Raw genomic sequence first — 14,893 nt, forward strand, 5'->3', positions numbered from 1 at the left:
CTTGTCGTACAGGACATCGCACTAAATAGGATTCGCCCTTGTGGGAATCCACTATTGCATCATGCAATGGGTGCTCTAATAGAGATTTTTTTTAAATAATATATTTTTAATAAAAATTTTTGAAAATATCGTGGTTCAAAAATTATTTACCAAACTATCGTTGGTGGGCACCTAGGATAAATTCGTAGGTTCAACTCACAAATTATGTATACACGGATAATTTGTTGATTGAACCCATGAATTTTCTGATTCAGCTGAATCATTTGTACGAATTTTGAAATTTGAATTCATGGGTTGGAGCTACGAATTAACCAAATGAATTCGTGGATTCAACTCATGAATTCATTATCAATAGAATTTTTTTTTTATTTAAACAAAATTCGTGGGTTGAACCCACAAATTCAAGCTTTCGTGGATTCAACCCACGAATTCAAGACTTTGTGGGTTCAACCCACAAATTGGTTTGAAATTTTCAATCAATTCGTAGGTTGAACTCACAAATTCTTAAATTTGTCGGTTCAATCTATAAATTCAATCAAAATTTTCGATCATTTTATGAATTCGTGGATTGAACCCACTAGTTCATTCAAATTTTCATCCATTGTATGAACTACTCTTGAATTCGTAGGTTCAACCCACAAATTCATTGTCTTTAAATCTATACCCCATCCTCCCTTAAAATCCACTCCTCACCCTTCCTACTCCTTATTGAGATTTTTAAAAATTTTCTTGCATTAGTACATAAATTCTGATCCCCTTCTTAAAATTGATTATGGCTTCAAAAAAAAGTGAAATTTTATCGAAAGGAAAGAGGGCTCGAATAGAGAAAGGAAAGCAACCATCTTGTAAGTATGAAGAGTCCTTGTTTCTAGATAGTGAGTGTAGTAAAAAATTTCAATCAAACTTTTCTGAAAGAAAAGTTATAGGACATAGAATAGTTGATTTAAATAATTTTAGTGATTTTCGTATTAAATTTTTGTTTGAAAGGATGGATTGACTATCTATAATTACACTCAACAAGCCAATGTATTCTATTCTGGTTCACTATTTTTATAGTAATTTTAGTTTTAATAGTAAGTCTTGTTCCATTTCATCGTATGTTAAAGGACAATTGATCGAATTTGATTGTGAAGTTTTAGGTCAAATTTTGGATATTCCATCAAATAGTGATAAATTTTTCAATAGTAGTACTGTTTGGAATTATCCAGTATTAGATTATGCTTTTTGTGTTAGAACTATTTTTGATGACCAATGACGGCTTGCATGCCACGTGGTCGATCGGCCTGAGATTTTGAACTCGATCGATCGGCTCGATTCGGCACGGCTTGCATGCCACATTGTCGACTGGCCTATGGTTCCGGACTCGACCATCACCTGATTTGCAGCGATCGATCGGATTTTTTAGGTGGTCGATTGGTTCGGCATGACTTGCGTGCCACGTCGTGGACCGACCTGTGGTTCCGAACTCGATCAATCGGCTCGGTTTGCAACGATCGATCGGATTTCTCAGGCGGTCGATCAGTTCGGCACGGCTTGCATGCCACAGTGCAATTTTTGATAATTTTTTTAATTTTTTATTAAATTATTAAGAGTACTTTAATTTAAAAATCTAATGCACTTATTGATGCAGAATTTTAATGTAATGAAAGATTTTCATTACTTTGATGTAATATAATAAAATATCTCATGACTTTCATATTCATACGTCCTACAAATATGAAAAAATAAAAATATATACATCATGTTCCACAAGGTGGTCTTCGCTTCTTTCTTGCAGGTTGCACTCGACGACCTATAGGTGGAGCCTCACTTGGTTCTTCAGTACGATGCTTGTCTGGACTTTCGATCGGACTGTCATGCTCCTCGTATGATGCTCGCCCGAACCCTAAGTCTGTCCCTCATGCGACTCCATACAATACTCCATTGGACCCTCCCTCAGTCCCTCATACTCAGTCGCTGCATACTCAAAATGTGCTACAGTCTCCTCTGTGAACTGAAACTAGGTCATATCATCATGCATATACATAGATGAGGCATATATGAACTGAACGATGAAAGATTCGGAATCAAAAATGATGATGAACAATATCATCTGGTACCTTCTCTATGCAATGCAGATACTCCTGATGATGAGGGATGAATGAAAGGTAAAGGAGTGGACTCTACAGTGTCATAGCCATGATCATGGATATCGATGGAGATACGAGCATGCTGTCGGACGGCGTGGAGGCCTGAAGTACAAATATCCTGGATGAGCTATCCGAATGTGGCTAACGAGTCTTGACGAGCCAAACAATGAATCCTCGCCAGACTGTCACTCTGATACAAACAACACGCTCAGCAGTAGGCAAATAAACATGTGTTAGTCATAGAAAATTACAGATAAAATATGAAACCTGACCAAATAGTCAATCATCGCTCTACCACGATAAATGAATCGACGCATAATGCGACGATACCACTCCATGTAGTCATTATAATAGTCCATCATACCATCGATTGCTGGACCGTCTATAATATAATCCTGCCAACTCTGCCAGATTGCAACCCACTGCTAATGAATTTTTCTCCGATCATGATCGGTGTGCCCTCGAAGGTTGATATGATGAAGTCTAGAATCTGTATCACAAACCTCCGGAATAGTCTGTCGTAATCCTAACTGACACATCACTCTATCCGGATAGTGCCACTCGATGATAGAAAAGCATAGAAGTGTCACCCGACACCATCATATATAATGTCCACTAAAATAATAATCTGGTAGATCAGCTAGGACTAGAGGAGTATATGGCTGTCATATGATCTTTTCATCCACAAAATTAAGTATAAGTAGCATGAACATAGTCGTTCCAAGAGATTATCTAAATAATGTGAATCAGTTATGTTTACACCTGGTCAAATCCGAGATGATCAAGATGAAGTTGATGACTCAGTAAAATATGGGTAGAAACCTCTGTCACCTCAAAAACATCTCTCCACCTACATAATGAATATATAATGAAACATATAAGTGTATTTCAAATATAAAAATTTGAAGTTTGAAGATTATAATGGCACATACAATTATATACCTCATGGCTAGAGGACCAACTGGTAATGCATCTCCACCTACCAAATCCATAATAAGATCTATAGGAGGCTAAAGTAACCGACGAGGAGCTATAGATGAAAACCTATCCCAGGTCCTGGAGTAAAATCAAAGGTCCCGCAATATCATGTGTATCTATCCTATTTGCCCTACAAAGTTCTTTATACAACCATACTAAGCCTGCACTACCCCAGCTGTAGTATCCTACAACCTCAAAATCGACAAGTAGTAGAAAAAATATTATATATATCATGTTATTTGATTTATCTGCATACAAACACTCCCCATTAGCTACAAAATATATGCCCTAGCATAACGTTGTATAGCTATAATGTCTGCATCTAGTGGTAGCTCAAAAAACTGCTGTCCCAACCATGCAAGATTCAATCGGCAATCCTTGAGTTTATCAGCAAGTGGGACAATACCTAGCAAATCAAAACATACCTGATGCAGTCCTGATGTGTGCTACCTATCACTGGAAGACCATCAACTGGTAAACCCAATTGAATATAGACGTCCTCCAGTGTGATAGTGCACTCACCAGGTGGCAGATGAAATGTATGAGTTTTTGGATGCGACCGCTCTGCGAACGTGGTGATCAAATGCCAATCTAGCGAGATAAATCCCATGCAGCTAAGCCCGTAAAAATCTGCCTGCTGCAAAAGTGAAACTATCCATATATCCAATGGGGTCGAGCGAGTAAAGGCTAGCTCTCACCGTCGACATCGAAGAAAGGAATGCTTCTGTAAACATGAAAAAAACTTAATTTAGGTTTCTGAATCTTTAAATATATTTAATATAAATATATACCTATCCATCCCAAATGGTGATAGATCGATGAGATGCTTGAGCATATAAGACCGTCTGATCTATCGGCCTTGGCTCTATGTGCACAATACTATGAAAGATATTTGTAAAAAAAAAAATTTGTTACTAAATCAAATAAACACATTTGATATTCCATTAAAGAAATACATATTTAAAACAAGTCGGAACAAAAGTAGTACCACATTACAATTGATAATAACACAATTTTTTTTTATAATAATACAAGTCAAAATACAAAAGTTCATTGTCTGGTTCTCGGACATGTCTATCTGCTATGTCCAACTTTGCCATAATTTTGGCACCTAGTTCTGTTTTCGATTTCCATCCAATCCATTTCATTCCTTAGTCTAGAAGATCGTGGTCTTTCCTTTTGTCGCAATTGTTCTTTCTGTGGTATAATGGTAATGTCAGTTGTTTGTTGCACCCAAGAATCTGCATGCGGGATGGGTTGAAATTGATGGCTGTAGCTACGATAATACTCCTCTAGTATGTAACACCGATCAACATATCGTTAAAAATCAATTGACACATGTGCACAAGCAGCTATCATATGAGAACACGATAAATGATAACACTATCATTTCTAACACGTATATGTATGCTCAGATAACCGTACTATCTGCAAGCATATTAGCTTATTAGATCGAAAAACTAATTTTTATTTGTAATACATAACAACTTCAACATATTGATTCTACTAAAATCTACCATTATCTGAGTATTGTTGCCTTTGTTGTTATATGGCTCATGGAATGCTGTTTGGATTTGAAATACTGCATTTGCTCTATCGAACTTTGTGACATTATGAGATGTTGCTTTTGATTGGTTGGCAATCACACAAGTTATAGCAAATGGAACAAATCTTTCACCTCTAGTTAATGCTTCATCTGCCTAGGCACGACCATCAAAATATGATATAAATCGAAAAAACGTCAGTTGGACCAATGAAGTTATTGATAGAAAGCGTGTATTTTTCAGTATACCATTAAAATATTTTGATAAGTTAGTGGTCATCATTCCAAATCTTCGACCATCATCATGTGCACTAGACCATTTCTCCATGGGAATTTCATTCAACCATTGAATAGCTTCTGAATTTACCTTTTCAATCTCCATCAAATATTTATTGAACTTCCTAAGTTGTGTTTGCATTCCGATTATTTTCACAAATCTCTGAGTCTGGAGTTCTGAAACTGAGTATTGAAGTTACTCGCTATGTGGCGTAAATAATAAACATGATGTGCATCTGGAGGGTGCCAGCCAAGATGTTCATTCTGTAAAGCCAATAATATACCTGAATGTCGATCTGAAATAAGACATATACCATAATGTGATGTAATATAACATCTAAGACAAACCAAGAACTAGGCCCATGTATCAGTAGACTCCTCGTCCATTATAGCAAAAGCAAGTGGAAAAATTTGATTGTTCCCATCAACAGCTGTTGCAATCATCAGCTTCTCTCAATATTTTTCATACATAAATGTAGCATCGATACTGATAATCAGGCTACTGTGTTTGAAGCCTTCAATTGATGGTGCAAATGCTCAAAAAGCACGATCAAATGCAGCCAATGAAAGATAATCGATGGAAGTGCTGATGAACTTCACCCAAGAGTCGGAATTAAATTTCTGTACAGCATGCGACCATTTTGGCAATAGGTCATAAGATTTATTCATCTCCATATATCAATACCATTACTTTTTGCTTTGCCTCCCATAATTTTCTATAACTAACCATATAGTTGAATCTATTTTTAATAATTGTACCAATATTAGCAACAAAAATTATGGGTATTTCTTTTATAACATCTCGAATTTCATTGACAATAAAATTTGAATCAAGACTAGAATGATCCTGAGAAAGCATAGCTAAAACACATGTATGTGGATCGATATACCTTGTGATTTCAAAGTAATCGTATCGCTTAACAACTCGGAGCATCCAATTACATCCTAACTCTCTATTTTTGTATTTTACCGTCCAAAGCTTTGACTCTGACTTGACAACTCTAAATTCATAATGTCTCTCAATATGATACTATTTTACTGTAGTTTATAGTTTCGTCTTATCTGCAAAATGAAGTCTTTTTGACAACTCGACACTTCTTTTTCAGCTGGTGCACTATGCCTCCAATCTAGAAGATATTGATATATTAGCTGCTATCGAATCAATTGATCTAGATGTTCTAGAAGGAGCTTCAAATACCCCCAAACTTAGGTGCTCTTCCATAGGTCCGCACTCTATATTAGTAGAAGTACCAGCTTCCTGAGGATGGAAGTCCATCTCATCTCCACTTCGTATGTCATCTTCCTTAAATAGTCGATTATCTATGTGCACCATATCATCGACAGGAGTATAAATTAATGATTCTCTGATAGTGACACCTACCACATCAGGATCTATTATAAAGAATTGATCCTCTGCATGTCTGAAATTTTGAGTCCTTGATACATGGTCAGTGCCCTGAGCTGTTCTAGATGGACCGATTTATTCAGTATCCTGAGTTGTTCTAGATGGACCGATCTATTGAATGCCCTGAGTTGTTCTAATATCTCTATCGGCTACTTCATAATCATCCTGTTCAACTTCAACAAGCTGCACTTTTAGATACAACTCTGCACCCGATAAACATGGGTGCAAAATAATCATTGAAAAAATTACTTCAATATTCTCATCTTCAATAATCGGATCAGGTTCATATTTTAATAATGTTGGCTGTACAACCTGTGGATATTTATATATTATCGTAAGTCTATTCTTATTTTTGTCTATATAAAAGACTCTGCATAATTTATTCTCCAACTCCTCAAATCTAATTTCAGGTTTAATTTTAACTACCCTTTGAGGATGACTAATGTATTCAATATCATTTGGTCCATAAATTGTAGAACCATTTATGTAGCATAAGGCTGTGATATTTTCTTTCATCACTACATACATAATAAATACAACAATTTTAGTATGCTCTACATAAAATCATCAATTAAATGCAAAATAAAGTAAACTAAATAGCTTAAATTCAGCAATTAAAATAAAATTTTTAATAATAATTCACTTAAATAATATTAAAAAATTTTAGATACTTACAAAATTTTTTAATTATCAATTTTATTTTTTTCACTTATAACAATTCAAAAAAATTATAATATTATAAAATTTTACATATTTTAAAAATATTTATAATTAATAATTTTACTTTTTTACTCATGATAATTTAAAATTTTATAATATTATAAAATTTTACATACTTACAAAAATTTTATAATTATTAATTTTATTTTTCACTGATAACAATTCAAAAAATTATGATATTATAAAATTTTACATACTTAAAAAAATTTTATAATTATTAATTTTATTTTTTTCACTTATAACAATTCAAAAAAATTATAATATTATAAAGTTTTATGTACTTAAAAAATATTTTATAACTATTAATTTTATTTTTTTTCACTTATGAAATTTCAAAAAATTATAATATTATAAAATTTTACATACTTATAAAATTTTTAACTATCAATTTTATTTTTTTCACTTATAACAATTCAAAAGATTATAATATTATAAAATTTTACATACTTAAAAATATTTATAATTAATAATTTTATTTTTTCACTTATGACAATTCAAAAAATTATAATATTATAAAATTTTACATACTTATAAAAATTTTATAATTATTAATTTTATTTTTTCACTTATAACAATTCAAAAAATTATGATATTATAAAATTTTACATACTTAAAAAAAATTTATAATTATTAATTTTATTTTTTTACTTATAACAATTCAAAAAATTATAATATTATAAAATTTTAAGTACTTAAAAAATATTTTATAACTATTAATTTTACTTTTTTCACTTATAAAATTTTAAAAAATTATAATATTATAAAATTTTACATACTTACAAAATTTTTTAATTATCAATTTTACTTTTCTCACTTATAACAATTCAAAAAATTATAATATTATAAAAATTTATATACTTAATAAAAATTTTAAAATTATTAATTTTATTTTTTTCACTTATAAGAATTCAAAAAATTATAATATTTATAAAATTTTATATACTTAAAAAATATTTATAATTACTAATTTCATTTTTTTTCTCTTATAACAGTTCAAAAAATTAAACAATGACATAAAAAAAAAAAACCTGTGCAGCCGGCAGGGGGAGAGGGGGTCTTGGCGATGCAACCACTGGGTGAACGGCAGCTGGAGGGGAAGGGGGGAACCATAGAGGGGGGTCGTGGGCCGGGGGGGGAGAGGGGGACTTTGGAGGGGATTGGCGGTTGGAGGGGACCATGGAGGGGGGTGGCGGGTGGGGGGAGGGGATCGTGGAGGGGGTGGCGGCTGGAGGGTATAGAGGGTGGTGGCCGGAGGGGGGTGGCGGCCGAGGGGGGGACCATGAAGGGGGGCGGCAGTCGGGGGGAACGGTAAAGTGAGGTGGCTAGCGAGGGGGACCGTGAAATGGGGGAGGGGCCCAGAGAAGCCCACAGTTGTTGGAGGGGAGGGGAGCACTGGGGGGCAGGGGAGGGGGGTCCGACGATCGTGATCTGAGCCGACACCTCTGTCGGAGGGAGGGGAGCAACACGATCAAAGGGCAGGGAGGTGGGGATCGGCATTGGCACCAGGAAGGATGGGAACATGATGCCAGGTCATGATTTAAAAAAAAAAAATTGAATTCATGTGTTGAAGGCATGAATTAAGCTAATTTTGTGTCTTCAACACACGAACTCAAATTTTAATTTTCGTGCTTCAACGCCACGTGGAGCATCAAGGTGTGTGCATGTGGGCCATGTGGCCAATAAATTTGTGAGTTCAACCCACAAATTTTTTACGTGGACTGTGAATTCGTGGGTTAAACCCACGAATTTATCTGACGCAGCCCACCAATGGTAGTTTGGTAAATAGTTTTTTAACTGCTGTATTTTCAAATTTTTTTTTCAAAAATACATTATTTCAAGAAAAAATTCGTTCCAAGAGTTGCACACAAATGGGTTAATAAAGAAGTTTAGAGTGCTTTAAATCTGTGCAAAATTAGATTCAATGGTGTTGCCCAGCTATGCAACCCAAGAGGAGGAGGGTGAATTGGGTTTCTAAAAATTTTAAGCTTCACTTATGACTTGAGAAGTGTTTAACAAAGCTAAATAAATAGGGAGAGTAGAATTAATTTAAGGCTAATAGCAAGAGCAAGAATGCAAGAGAATAATGAAGAGATAAAGAAGAGCAATTAGGCACACACCAAACAAAAGGATTTATAGTGGTTCGGTGCCAACCTTGCACCTACATCCACTCTCCAAGCTCTACTTGGGAATTTCAATCCACTAAACTTGTATTCAACCCGAATACAAACGTCGAAACTCCGACTCTAGCTATCCCAAGCTAGACCACTTATTTTTCGGGTACAAGCCGACCCAATACACTCCGATTCTAGGTTCGGATCAACCTTCCCTTATTTTGGAACCCCTCCAAAACAAAACCAATCACTCAAACTGAGTATCACAATTTATAGCACAATTAAGTACAAAGAAAGCTCCTTCAATGAGCGAATATAACTTTAAATACACTTTACTTAAAAGAAGAAGACCCTTTTTGGATTTCCTCAAGGTGGATGGAGACTTCAAAGTGCACTTGAGGAGTTGATGAGCTTGGAGTAAAGGCTTCTTGAAAGATTTGAATGAGCTCTTGCTTGGGCTGAAATGTTGGCTTGAAATCTCTTTTTCAAAATCTCTTTCTTTGAATCCTCTCTTTTTCTTCTTTTTGTTCTTCTTTTGTTCTCCTTGTTCTTGTTTTTGATTTCCACGTTTTTGTCCCTTTTATAGCTTTAAGAAATAGTGAAAAACATTCTAGGCTGAAAAAGAGCCGTTAGACCACTTTAAACGAGCATTAAAAGCACTTAAAACGTGTTAAAAACTAGCCATTGCGGAAAAATCCCGTCACAGGGGTCGACTCATGGGTCGACTCATGCCTGGGGGTCGACTCATGGGTCGACCTCTGTGGAAGAACATCAGAGAATCACCAGAAAATAAGATTCTGTGATTTTTGGCCTAAAAACTGCAGGGGTCGACTCATGGGTCGACTCATGCCTTGGGGGTCGACTCATGAGTCGACTCACAGGTTGTACCAAGCCAAAAATTCTACGTGCCAAACAGCTCATTGTGCCATGAGTTGACTCACGGGTCGACTCATGATTTTCAAACATGCATAACTTTCAAAATACAAGTCCGAAATCAATAAAATTTTCACCATTGGATCACAAATCTTTTGTTCTATCATTTGATACTATCAAATCAGGATTTTGATAAAATTACAATTTTGCCCCTGAAGAGCAATAAGTCTTTTTCAAGTGAAAATCATTGGTACCCCTTCAACTGCTTTGTAATCATCAAAATCAATCTAAGGAGCAACAAATGGTCAATACCATGATAAAAATGATGAATTCTTCATTCATGCAAAAGATATACCCATCTGATCATACAAATAGTGTTGGTTAGGCCGAGTTGCATGTTGACTACGGAACTGTCCGGCTGCTCCAACCCTGCAATAGCATGTTCCATCTTCTTCCAACTTACATAATCAAACTAAGCTCATGATACCCACCAATTTAAAAGTGACATCTAAGGCTTGTTTGGCGTTGCTTTTCTAATTTTTTATTTTAAAAAATTTAAAAAGAAAGTTCAATTACACTTGGCAAACATGTTCCATGAAGCTCTTTTGTTTTTCAAATTATTTGTAAAATCTTTAAAAGCTTCTGATAGAGAAGTTTTAGAGCTCTAAGAAAAGAGTGAAACTGAAAGGCATTTGGAATAACTCCTGTGCGAATGATGTCTCCAATGTAGTGTCCAGCATCAATCTATGTGATCCTTCGCTAATTTGTATGGAAACAAAAACATACAAACAAGACAGTTCCACAGAGGCACCAAGCTTATATTTGTCTTCTATAATTTGTTAATTGCTTGACTTCACCTACTTTTTTTTTTTTTTTTTGGGTAGAAGCTTGACTTCACCTACTTGACCTTCATGAAGGCTTCAAGTTGTGCTAGAGCCATTTAATCTTATAAGCTGAGTGATGTTTAAACGTTTGAGAAAAATAAAAATCAATTTTTATTTTTAAAAATCAGAAAACAACCGACACAGCTATTATGAAAGTAAGATATAGATATCATGGGAGTAAGGTGTCGGATTCTTTGGTTGAATAATACCTAAAAAGTTCAGGTAGACCACAGCCATCATGCTTCATGGGCAAAGGAGACGTGCATGTTTTCCATTTATAAAGTAGTAAGAAAGCATCGCTTTTTGACTTGCTGGCGGCCAATTCTTTCCCTTGAAAGGACAGCAAATTGCAGTCTCTTTAATGTAAAGATGCTTACGGCCTTGAGAAGTGGAGGTGGGCCAGTAAGCAGAGCCATCGGCACAAAGGTATGACTCGTTGTCCGACGACGAGGGAGCCATGATGGGCCTTGTGGCTGAGGGCAGAATGGATTCTGTGGGGGCCCAAATGGCTGCCATTCTGAAATAATATGCTGTATACTTGCCGTCTATTAAGGTTCACTGGATGATAGACGTGAGAATGATGAACTTTGGGTAAAATTTAGAGCAATAGCTATTATAATATTACAAGAACTATTGTTGTGATAGATTTTTGGTTCTGACAAGAGTGGTTGGAGTTGACTGAAAATCATAGGCATGACGAGACTTGCAAAACAAATCCTGATCAGCTCCGACAAGGACCCTCCAATGATCACGTCAGGAAGCTAGAACAGATAAGGAGTGTGAAAGGGTGATAGGATGCGAATATACATACTTGGAGGATCTTTTTTTTACCTCTATTTATAGAGAACCGAGAGTCATGAGGGGAAAGTAGTGGGAGGCCATTCCGGCCTCTCCAATCATACCATTTTATGATGTCCAGTCTAATTCTTGGTGGCAGACATCACCTTATCCGACATGTAGTCAGCTGCCCTCAGGGATGGTGTGATTTGACATGACCTCATCCGGTGCACAGCATTAGAGTGGCGTGGTTAGATGTAGGGTGATATGACTTGATGGGACTGTATGGGAATCGATCTTTCCAAATATAGTAGCCATTAATAGTTGAAGGGAATGCAACCTACGGCTATAGACGGGAATTGATGAGGGATCCTTTGATCGAAAAGATGATGATGGGGTCAGGATCTTTCTTGGATTGGTATCCGATATTCGGATGCCATCTTGATGCTAGTGGCTAAGAACCCATAATCGAAGCTAAAATCAATAGCCATAGCCTAGATTAGTGACTGAAGTTAAGATCGGTGGCCAAAGCTAGGATTGACGGTCGAAGTTAAGATCGATGGCCGAAGTTAGGATTGGCGGCTGAAGTTAGGATCAACGGTCAAAGTGGGATCGGCATGATTTTTCACTAGAAAGCTTTATTTGAAAGGAGGCTAGTTAAAGAGTGAGGATCGGTGAGGTCCAAAGTGAGATCCTCCACTGCCTTATTATGTACAGAATGACTTCTTTTGATGTAGCTTTTTCACAGTTCTGGGATGACATATCTATCACTAGGATTGTATTTATTTATCTTTGATTGATGTGGTGATGACCTTGCATACTTCATCATGGGTCCTGCACTAGTTCATGTCTTCAGCGTGGATAACATATCACCCTCCAACACATGCCCCCTACTCTCAAGTTCAAATCATAGGGGGTTCGAATGAAGGAAGTACATTAATCCATGGCTGCAAAAGACACACCTCTCTCACAGCTAAAATGACGCGTCTGTATTTTTTCGACGAAAGAAAAGGTCATGTCAAGGGTTAATCATGATCGAAAAAAATAAGATGATTTTATGGGACTCGAAGGATGGTATGCTTCATTTTGGGTGTAACTCATAAATGAACCACCTGTTGGCTTTTGTTGGCCAATGGGGTTGCTTCAAATGTCAACCATCTGACGGTCAAGGAGATTCGGTATTTGAACCATACCGATCTTTCTGTGCCTATAAAAAGGGGCCACATCTTCTTCCTATCTTCTCTTACACTTCTAGAATTTTCTCTTCCCCCATGATTAGATTTATGGCTCTCTCTAAGAAACCATCTCTCCGACTGCCTCTATCTATCTCCTTGGGTTATTGGTGATTTTTTTCTGATGACTTTCTCTGGTCGATCGCTTTCATGCTTTGCGTAGGTGAGTTCTCCTCTCCTTCTGCTGATTCCCTCCACCTCCTTTCGTTATTTTCTTCCATTTCTTCAATTTCTTATTTTCTCTTATTTTTTCTTCTTCTAGTCATTTTCCATCCTTCAATGGCTTGCTCTCGTAGTTTCAGTGAAGATTAGTCCTTTGGGTCTTCTCTTTCAAGATAAAATCTAGAGATTTTGGATGTCGGGCATGATGTTGATCCACCGTTCGTACCTAACGCCATTGGATCTATTTTGGACTCAAAAGATCTAAGTCTGGTTCAGACTCAATTTGGGATTTCTGCTTCGTGTGAGTTGGAGCTTCCAGGGCCAAGTGATAGGATCGATGATCTTCCTCTTGGTAGGATTGATCTGTATGAAAAAATATTTCAAGCAAGACTGCCTATTCATCCCTTTATCGTAGGATGCTTTCATTTTTTCAATATTTTTCTTTGTTCAGTTGTCCCAAACTCCTTTTGTTTTATAGTTGGCTTCATCATCTTTTGTATCCTGATCGGGGTTGAACATGCATTTTCCTCTTTCGATCCTTCTATACTATCAAGAGGCGCACCAAAAATTGATGGTACATTTCCCCTCCATGGGGGGTCCGTGCTTTGATAAAGGGGGCCCCTTCTTCTTCAGTTTATGGGTGGAAGGGTCGATTATTGTTCGTTTCGAGCCCTTCCATCGAGGGTCTAAAATTTTCTTGCTGGGGTCGATTGAAAGATTTTATCTTTCAGGTCCTGAAGCCAGAGAAAGAGGACACGGAATGCTTCAAAATTTTACAGGAATATAAGATTTCTCTTCTAAAAAAATTGCTATCGGAGCAGACTCTCCTCCGCACTAGTCTCAGTCCAACTGACCCTAGAGGTCAGTTTAGTAGCTTTTGATGTTCACATTCTCTTCCCTCTCCTACTTTTTTTTTTTGACTTATTCCAGCTTGTTGCAGATATGAGGTCTGAAGAGTTTGAAACGCTAAGGAGGAAGAATGCGCAAAAGAAGAGGAAGGCATCCTCATCAGCCACCGCTAGGATCCAGAAGAAACAAAGGCCCTCTGAAGCCTGTCAAAGAGAGATGCTTCCTCTGGCTTCTTCCATCCAGGCGGGAGTCATATCAGCTCCTCCGATCCAATCTCATCCCCTGAAGCTTACAACACTCCTCGCCCCCTAGATTGAGGGGGCTTCTGTTCGGGCTGATTAATCAAGTCCAGACTCCGTCGAAATATCTGTTGGGCAGAGGGAGGGCCCATCCTTCCACAGATGCCACCTTCGAGGATTGAAAGATTGCTCATGATATGATCGAGGGGATGCTCCTTGATGCTGATCTGAAAATGATCGAGCAGCAGAGCATTGGGAGACGACAGAGGGAGGTCATGTCCATCTTCATTCAAGTGAGTCTTTTTTCTTCTCTTCTCTTTCTTTCCTTTCTTTTTTTTCATAGTTAACTCTTTCTTTTTCTGAGTATAGCTGGGCCATCACGTCGTTACCTTTATTAATTCATTCAGGATTGTCGACTCAGAGATCGTCGAGATGTAGAAAAAGGCGGAAGCTGCAGAAGCCAAGGCTCGATCAAAGATTGAGTCGATCGAGACTGAAACCAAATATCTGAAAGAGGCACTGGACAAGACTAAAGTTGCTAACGTAATGGTTGAGACTGATTTGGCCTCGAAGAAGAAGAGGTGATGAGTAGCCCAAGACAAGGCTGTAGAGGCCGAGAAAAAGGCCAAAGGCCAGATTACTGAGGCCAGGCATCTGACAGTGGAGGCATTTTGAGCGTTGGAGGAGTTCTCCAAGGAGAAGGTTGACTTTGGCT

Source organism: Elaeis guineensis, chromosome 11, assembly GCF_000442705.2.
Source record: "Elaeis guineensis isolate ETL-2024a chromosome 11, EG11, whole genome shotgun sequence".
In the NCBI taxonomy this organism is placed as follows: domain Eukaryota; kingdom Viridiplantae; phylum Streptophyta; class Magnoliopsida; order Arecales; family Arecaceae; genus Elaeis; species Elaeis guineensis.